This window comes from Vitis riparia, chromosome 15, assembly GCF_004353265.1.
Source record: "Vitis riparia cultivar Riparia Gloire de Montpellier isolate 1030 chromosome 15, EGFV_Vit.rip_1.0, whole genome shotgun sequence".
Classification (NCBI taxonomy): Eukaryota; Viridiplantae; Streptophyta; class Magnoliopsida; order Vitales; family Vitaceae; genus Vitis; species Vitis riparia.
The window spans coordinates 17,510,267-17,520,491 of record NC_048445.1 but is presented as its reverse complement, the minus strand read 5'-3'; the positions used below and the strand labels follow the sequence as shown (position 1 = coordinate 17,520,491).

General features: G+C 31.6%; 1 long non-coding RNA gene across 1 annotated transcript; it reads right to left on the bottom strand.

Annotated features, from left to right (window-relative positions):
* Window positions 1–1,777: 1,777 nt before the first annotated feature.
* Window positions 1,778–5,709, bottom strand: LOC117931520. The gene is made up of 4 exons (XR_004654061.1): window positions 5,619–5,709; window positions 5,056–5,482; window positions 3,349–3,443; window positions 1,778–2,430 (listed from the first exon to the last, which is right to left on the bottom strand). It is a non-coding gene; the product is annotated as an uncharacterized LOC117931520 (long non-coding RNA).
* Window positions 5,710–10,225: the final 4,516 nt, after the last annotated feature.

The following is a 10,225-nucleotide window of genomic DNA, read 5'->3' as shown; positions in this document are numbered from 1 at the left end:
TTATCTTAAGACCGGTTCAGAACCTTTGGACACCTGTATTAATACATTGGATTTTAGGTTTTTCCTATCGTTTCATTTTTCACTCATCCACTTTGTGAGGGATATTGTTGAAAGAGTGCATGAGTTACAGGTAGTGTCTTCTCCTTGTTTTGACTTAACCCTTCAGTGAGTGGCCAGTGTAAAAGGAAAGAATGAGTCATCTACCAACTTGATTTTTGTTTAAAAAAAATAAAAAAATAAAAATTGATGTTATCATTCAGCAATTTTTGGAGAGTTCCGTTGAGTCCCTACCTATAAAAGGCAACCCCGTCAGAGATTTTTTCATCTCATTCTCTCCAACTATCTCTCTCTCTAAATATTTGTTTCTCACTTTCTCTCTATTTGCTCCTTGCTGCTATTAGAGACGCAACCATTACTTGAAGCACCAATGCGTGCTGCAATTGTTAGCATCACCTGTGCTGTAGATTGCTTCTTTTGCAGCAATCACACGCTGCATCTTCCATTTGCAACAATCGCCCGTTGCATCTTCCATTGCAGCAAGGCCTACTACAACATCCACCTTTGCAACACCTACACTACTGCAACTATCCACTGGAGGTTGCACTCACAAGTGTTGCATCCAATCATACTACACCCAAGTCACTACTGCTAGCCAGTTGCGGTCTATTAATCTACTGCATCCCTCTCAACTATAACCCTCTTATCCTTTACTTGACTGGAGGAATTATATTCAGAATATTTTCAATTGTACTGTAAACCTCACCACAGGAGTGCACCTAAGGCAAGGCCTTAACTATTGTATCTCTGAGGTAGGACGCAGATTATCCTTTTGCACTGAGATCATCTTTGAGGAGGACGAACCTACTTTAAGGACCATGTCTTGTCACACCTTAGTCTATTTATATAATAAGTACCCCATCTTAATACCCATGATTTTTTTTTTTTCAAAATAGTATTATTAATTTTTTTAAAAGAATATTTAAACATTTGTTTCCAAAATAAATAAAAAATATTTGAGAAATTATTAAATTTAATGCTAATGAAAATAACAAAAAATTTGACTAATTACAAGATTTATATATAAACAACTTTAATCCAAGAAAGAAAGATGGGAAATAAAAAATAAAAAATAAAAAATAAATAAATAAAAAAACAATTTTTCAGGAATTTAATTTAGGAAGGGGCCAAGCAGCAAAATGTGGGAAAAAGAATGTTTGTCTTCGTCCACCCAGTCTAACGGCTTCTGTTTCATTGGACCTTTAATATTTTTTATTTTAATTATTAAAGAAATTAAGTAATAACAAATGTGTCTTCTTCAAATTATAAAAAAAAGAACACATCTTCTCCACAAAATCTCATTTCAGGGGTCTCTGTTAATCTGTGGAATTCAATCATAAGGGGACCCTCATGGGCATTTTTGTATGAAGTTCTCTTAGCATATAATCTCAAATGCAGCATATTCTCTCATCAATCCCTGTACCTGTTTGTTAGATTTTGGAGATGGATATGAAATATGACAAAAACCCATCTTAAATCTGATTCTAGTTATAGGCTTGAAGTTGCAATTTTTAATTTGTCATAGATCAACCTTCAACCTTTTTGGAGAGCTCAATGATATCAAATATGAATATGAAGACCATTTTGTTTTCGAAATGCAAATTTTGTTGCAGACTCATAAGGCTTTTTAATAATGACTGGTGCAAGGGGTGGTTTTTCATTAGGGAAGAAGACGTGCTCTTATTTGAAGTTTCCACCTGCACACGAACACATAATGATATGAAATACAACATGAATCTTATTCTCATTCATTCTAATCAGTTAACTCTAGAGTTTCATGGCAGGAGCCACAAGCTGGTTCATTTACAAATACTCTTTCATTTGCTTTTCCAAAGAGATGAGAAACAATTATTTTAGAGATAAATTAGGTGTCCAGAACACAACCATGCTACTTTTAACATTCTGGGAATTAACCTCCAACAACATTGCAGCAACATAATCCACCCAACAACATTACAACAACATAATCATATTTCTACTGCACGTAACGTCATTCTTGACCTTCTTACCTTTATTCTTCCCATGCTTCTCAACCTCATCGAGTTTAAGTTCCAGAATAAGCCAAACTCTGCATTGCAAGCCCACCCCATAACTACCAAGGTGGCTGCTGCTAGCTTATTAGTATTTGTCTTGGCATTTGGAATTTAGCTCACCTTCCATTCTTATTCTGCTGCTCTCCTCCGTACTGCCATGGTGATTTCTGGTTCCCTCTCATTGGCTTTCTAGGCATCACTAATGTTCCTGGATGCATGACAACGACCCATCTATACAATGTAAAAGGGCACATAATTTCAAACATTTGGGAGCCAGGTAGAGGTAAAAGGTGATTTTGGAACTCCAACCTCTATGACTAACACCTCAAATTCTCTTTACCTGCATTAGGAAATGCGGAACAGAGACACCAGAAAACAATGAATCAGAAGTGGATATCAGCATATCCTGGAGACAAGAAAATGCAACATTCTTTGGAAAGGAAAAATTTAAAGCAAATGTATTTTGCTTTACCAATCGAGTTGCTTTCTCCAATAGGATCAAGGCCCATGGTATCAATTAGCCCAAGTCCTTGAAATACTTAATTTACACATCAATTATACAACTAAAAGAAAATGAACGACATAACCTAAAGTATGACAGAATATGAATGTAGAACAAAAATTAACTGTTTATTGTAGTTGTTTATATAATTTCTCCATTTCAATGCCCTTTTCTATACACAACTTCCCCCTCTCACTCCTCTTCCATTGAAATCAAAGCCCTTCCATTAGACCAAATCTTTGGAGGACCTACATCGTCCGCTGTTCTCACAGGACGAAGAATTGACTTAATAAAATCACCCTTCTCAACAGTTGGATCAATTCCTGATGTCCAAATACTCTTCTGAATGAAGGAAGGAGAACATGAGCTCCCTAAAACACTTGGAATATGACAGAATTGAGGTTCTGATAATTGAAATTTTGAATCTAAAAATCCAAATGGGCAAAGTCCCATGAGATAATTGTTGTACCTAGGCCAAAGGCACCAAACAAGGACTTATCAACAAAATTCCCTTCATATAATCAAATTCACTAGAATTAAGATACTACATATTCTAGCTTCTCATCTAGTAATTTCCACATGTGAGACTAACTTGTTAAGGGGTAAAAATGATGGATTTCTCATTTACTTAAGAAGACATGATTTTAATTATAAATTTAGAGTCAATTATAACTTTAGAGTATACATCTCCCTAACACTGATCAGCTTAGAAAAATATTAGCCACATTCTGAATTTAGGGGCATAAGTGTTCTTACTTGAGCTCCTGCTGCCATGGGAAACATCAGGTGTATGATATGGGAAACATCACTTGTGACCTTGACAGGTTTGTGCTTTGATGCCCAGAATACTCCTGCAATTACAAAACAGCATTTTAAATTATTACAAAAAAAAAAAATAACCGAAAACAAGGTTTTACCTAACTCAAGTATATCGATCCACTTCTAAAAACTTAACCAGTACCTTTCAACTTCAACCATATACTTTCTTTATTAGGAATACACTTAAATTTACCACCTAGCTTGATCTTAGCAGCTTCTTGATGCCCAATCAAGAACAAAGGGTTTCATCCCAATCCCAAGATAAAAATGAGAAAAGGGATAGCATGACAAGATTAAGCAACTCCCTTTTTCATAGAAAACATGTTTTTCTAGGGATAGATTTTCTTGAGAAACAAACACTACCAATTTGCCAAGGAGAAAAAAGAGACCATCTTAACAACTACTTTGTTTCCTCAAACCCTAATTTGGAAATTTAGCTTTAAATAGTAGAAATATAAATCAATCCAATGTTGTGATTCAACTAAAATATTTTCAAAGAATTTTTTATGTTGATTGATTGAACTTTGATTTGAACAAATGGATATATACCAAACAGACCATCCTCAGTTCTTAAGATGGATCACTTGAACTTGAGGTTAGATCAAATTACAAAGAGAGTAAAAAAGACTAAGCTAAAAAACAACACTTTCTAACACCCTTGATCTGTTATACAAAATTTAACCAAGATACCCATAATAAGAAGAGAAAAAAAAAAAAAAGGAATAAAAAAAACTGCATTGGTTAAATTTTGTTCATCTACAACCTCAAACCATTTACCTTCACCTCTAACGACCTTGCAAGCACCATTAACTCTGAATAAGTGTAATTAATCTGAGGTAGATTTTGAAAGAACAGAACTAGGAATATATATATATATATATATGTAAGAATTTTGATCCGGAATTGTCAATCCACTTGAAGTACTCACAGTTTTCATATTTAAATTAAACTAATTTTTCTATTGCTCTAAAGAAGTTTTTGTTAGGTAAAAATGCAAAGCCTTGCATGAAAGGGAACTCCTCAGATTTGGCTAGAGAAAAACACCCTTGTAGTTAGATCTTAGTCCCAATCTTTTGCCGTATTTTGTCTTGCTTTTTGTCTTTTCTTTGATGGGGTGCATACAAGAGTCCTTGAACATGGTAGGTTGCGCACTCGTTGCCTCTAGCTCACAGTGGTAACATTGAAGCTGAAGAGATTGTGTTAGAATCGCACATCTACTTATAAATCTAATTGAGTTAATCATGAAAAAAGATATGCAAACATTATAGAGAAAGTATGGTCCTTGAGGATCATTAAGGGCTAGATGCATAAGTAGAAACTCAACATTAAAACAACATAAAGTCTCATTAGCAATCCAACCTTTAGTGATTAACTTTCTTTCAAATCACTAAGGTTATGTTTGTGTAAGCAAAGAAAAAAAATACTGAGGTTATGTTTGATTTCTGAAAAGTACTATGCATCAATTCCTTTACGTATTTAATTATATAGCCAAGCCAACAAAAACTAAAATCAGAGTTAATTCCGGGTAAACAGGCAAGAAACCTGTGAAATTGCAGCAATGGGTGTTCTATTATGTGTACCCATGGTGGTTGGTGGTTAGGGGTAAAAGTAGAGGGGCTTCTTCTCATGTGCATTGTCACATACCTGTTAATAGTCTCAAGCTTGTCCGTGATGCCAAAATGAATCCAATCAGCTGGAGGCAGAAAACACCATGGTAGTGCGGAGGACGGCAGCACAAGTAGGACGGAGATGACAAGTGTGGAAGATTAACTCAATTCCGAATACTAAGACAAATGCTAAAGCTAGCAACAGCCACCTCGGTGGGTATGGGGTGGGCTTGAAATACAGATCGGGCCTATCCATGACGTCGAGGAGCATAAGAGAAGGGAGAGAATGGGGATAAGGTAGATGGGCATGATTCTGTTACTGTCCATGTCTGACTCCCACAATGTTGATCAAAGCGGCAGGGTGAATAGACATGAGATTCCATTGTTGTCAAAGATTGATTCCCACGCCATGAATCGATATCATTGGGTTACGGAAACTCAGATCGGATCTGTTCCAAAAAAACCTTCAAAAAAAAAACAAAACCCTAAATTAGAAACGAGCTGATCTCCTCAAAAAAATCAAGGAATGGTAAAGAGTGAGATGGAGACATATTTCAGCAGACAGAAATTTATTCAACCAATAATTTCAGATGGACCTACCCGATTTCTCCCTCTTGCCGCTTTCTCATAGACCAGGCCTTTCCCTCTCTTCTCCCTTCTCTGCTCTCGGGATGTTCGGCTCACATTGTCTCATCGTTATTCCATATGTATGAGTTTAGGGAAAAGTGAGTTGCCAGATTTACCCTCGTGACGGTGCTATATGTATAGTGCAGATAAAAATAATAATAAATGATTAAATTGTTTTAAAATTTTCTTTATATTATTATCTTAATTAAAAATAATAAAAAATTTATATATTATTTAATGTAGCTAATAAAAAACTTTTAATTTATTTAATTCAATAATAATTTAGGATATTGTATATTCAATAATATTAAAATAGTGAGGCTCTAACATATTAAAAGTTAAATTAATGAATACTATTTGTATGTTTATTTTATTTATATGTAAATGTTAATAATTATTCATGAAATTACTGTAAAAGAGTTTTAAAATATATTCTTAATTTTTAATTAATAAAAAATAATATTTACGTGAATTATTTTTTTAATATTGGAAATTTTGGATAAGATGTATAATAAAAGTATTTGAAAAAATTGATTAAACCTTATTTACCAAAATTGATTTATTATTAGAAATTTTCTTAATGGTATAAAAAGGGATTTCAAATTGATTTTTTTTAAAAAAAAAATATTATCCTTTGTGAAAGGAAGAGGGAAAACGGGTGAACGGGGAGATTTGGTGGTGCACCGTGCACGTGAGTGGCCGAAAATGAGGGAAGTAAAAAAAGGGAAAACATAAAAATAAAAAGGATTTGAAATCTAAAGATAAAATTAAGTTTAAAATCAATGTAAAATAAGCTTTAGACAAATTTTGGTCCACATTAATATTGTAAAATATATAAAAAAAAAATAGTTATATATATTAAATTGTAACCACATGCATTTAATCATGTAGAAATTGTCTGTTTTTGGTCTAAATAGATTCTCACAGTTTTCAAATGCATTTATATGATTAAGAAGAGTTCATACTTATATAATGTCAAAAACTTTCCCCCTATCAGATATGGGATGTCACATAAATAGTATATTGGTATTATTTTATGATATATTTTATACATATTTTTTTAATTATTATTCAAATAGCAAATTTTATTTTTTTTTAAATGAAACTATAAAGAAAAGTTTTAAAAATGATGGAAATGATAAATTTATGATTGATTGACAGATGTATATATATCTTAATCTGAGATTATTATATACTAATTCGAATATATTTTATAATTTATTATTTTTTATGTTTAGATGTAAACAATATATCTTATTTCATCTTTTATCTTATCACATATCATAAGTAGTCAATAAGATATGTTCAAATTAAAACTATCTCTTCAAAATAATATTTCTTATTTGATAATTATTATAAATTTCAAAATAAAATTTCAATTTCCATAATTTAAAACATATTTTTTGCAAATACTTTCTTCTTTTTTTATCCTATCACATTTTTTCGCAAAATAATTTATTTTCCTGAAATATGTGAAAATTTCGAAAGTTTGATATAGCTCTCATTTGGCATAAATTATGGTAGGTTTGACAATTTATTAAAAAATATTTTTAAAATTAATTGTATTCATCCTAATTGGCATAAAGTACTCAACATATTTACCAATTTTTATTTTATTTTTTGTTTTTAAAAATAGGAAATATTATCATATACAGTCAGTATACAATAAGAAGAAAAAAAAGAGTTTAGATAATTTTGTTGGCAATATTTCTAAACTTGATAACTAATTTGGCAAAAATGAATAAAATATGGGTAAGTCATAAGAATAATATTTCATAATAGTCTCTCCAAAAAATATATAAATATTTTTCTCTATTCAGATAAATAGAAAGACATTTTTCTCTTCAGAAAAATAAAAAGACTCTTCTTTCTTTTTTCTCACAAAAAGGTATATGATAAACTTGTATCATGATTTTCTATTTTATTACTTTTTGATCTTTACTTTCACTTATTTTATTTGAATACATAAATATGTACAATCCTTATGACCAGAAGTTATGTGGTAAATTATAAATTATGAGGTAAATTCATAACCAAAAGTTATAAAAAATATTTGCAATCCCTATAACCAGAAGTTATGAGGAAAATTACAAGATTACAAATAGATAGCTAGAAGTTATGTATATGATCCCTAATTTTTTATTTTTAATTACATGGTATAACTGGAAGTTATACCAAACAATATTATATAGTTAGAAGCTATAAAAAATAAATAAATATTAATTCGCACATTTTTGTTATAATAAAATAATCATAGCCTTAAGCTATGAAAAAGAAATATATATATATATATATATATATTATATTTTAATTTATATTTCCTATTTATACATCTTTACCATATTTATAATTGATAAGTTTTAAGTTATTATATTTTTAGATATTATTTACTTGAAATATTGTTAAAGCATTTTATTAACAGTTTATTATAATAATTGAAATATTTCTCTAATTATTATTATATGTAGTTTTTAGATAATGTCAAACCTTACAAAGCTTGAATTTGTTGCCCTCGATATTGTGGGCAAGAACTACTTATCTTGGGTTCTGGATGTTGAAATTCATCTAGATACGATGAATCTTGGAAATACCATTAAAGAAGGAAATGACGCATCCTTGCAGGATCGCGCCAAAGCTTTGATATTCTTTCGTCGTCACATTGATGAAGGATTAAAAGGTGAATACCTTATGATCAAAGATCATTTCATCCTTTGGAATAATCTAAAGGAACGATATAACCACCAAAAGATTGTAATCCTTCCAAAGGCACGCTATGATTAGATGCACTTAAGATTACAAGATTTCAAGTCTGTTAGTAACTACAACTTGGCCTTATTCAAAATTAGCTCACAATTAAAATTGTGTGGAGAAAAGGTCATTGAAGAAGATATGCTTGAAAAAACATTTACAACTTTTCATGCCTTGAATGTGATCCTACAACAGCAATATTGAGAGCGTTATTTCACTAAATATTCATAATTGATCTCATGTCTTCTCATGGCTGAATAAAATAATGAGCTTTTACTAAAAAAAACCACCAATTTTGTCATTCTAGGTTTGTGTCATTGCCTAAAGCCAATGTCACATTTGTTCAAACTCTTGGACATGGACAAGAACATGGATATAGATGAGGCCGAGGTAGAGGACGTGGTTGCATAAACATAATTCTTCTCATCGTAGTGGTTCTCAAAGTAAAAAGAACAACTCAAACCACCAGAAGTGGAATAATTCAGAGGCACAACCTGAAAAGAGGATAGAACCACAAAGTAAACATGCTCGTGAAAATAAATTTCATAGATGTGCTATGAAAGGACATTGGTCACAAACTTGTCGTACTTCAAAACATTTTGTTAACCTTTATCAAGCCTCAATAAAAGTGTGGACCCCGCATTTCGGCTCAATGCGTTTCCCACTCGATGGCGAAACTCGATTTTTAGTTTGAAATTTTGATTTTTATTGATTCTTTGAAAATGACTTGGAGTCGCCACTTATTTTTGTTTTATTTTTAAAGGGTAAACAAAATAAGAAAGAAAACCCTAAGTGTGACTCCTTATTTTGGAAAAGATGGTCTACGAAAAACCGGATCGGGTTCGGGGGTCAGGTTACTTATCGGGAAGGTACGGTAAAGACCGTAGCACCCCTCTAAGTCCCTAAAGTCGGGTCTCTACTAATAAAATGAAGTCATGGCAATCAATGAGAAAGTCAATGAATACTCGGAGCAATCATGCACATATGAGAGTCAGAAAATGCATGTAGACTAAACAGAGCGGGAATGAGTGTGTACCTGAGCAGCGAGCCACTATGCGCTATCAAGAGAGGAGGTTAGTGAACAATGAATAGATATAATTACGCGCATATCAAGGAACAGAATAAATCAATTATACATGGCAAATAAATCAGTCAAACAATCAAATCAATCAATCGATCATAAAATCATATATGTGGGGCCCCCACCAAAGCCCGTTTATTTTTGCATGAATTAATTCCATAAATTTTATTATTCGGAATTACGGGATTAAATTCACGTCTATTTCAAAAACATTTTTAAAATCATGGAAGCTGTTAAAATTATATGTCAAAGATGATGACGACAAATTTTTATTGAAAAGATGGGCAATATTTAAAGTTAAAGAAAAAGATAATGATAACAATGAATAAATAGGATAAATAAATAAATAAAATAACTAAAAATAAGAATAAAAAAATAGAAAGAAAAATAAAAAAATAAAATAATAATAATAATAATAATAAGAATAAAAATAAAATAATTCGTGCTTAATAAAAAGAATGGTAAGAAATAATTTATTAAAATGAGATTTATTCAAAACCAAGAAATAAAAATAAAAATAAAAAAAATTAAGATTTAAGATCCTGTAAAAAGGAGATTTTTCTGGAAATCTATTTTCAAAAGTTTGCATGAGTGTAGAGGAGTGGGACACGTGGGTCAACAGTGGCCCATACTAAAGGTGGCCATGCATGGCCGGGTAGGAATGGGGCCCAGGGGTGTATCTAATACTGCGTTGTCACTTGTTTCAGTCCCCTTTTCTGTACATATAACGCTTGACAATCATCTCGTTCTG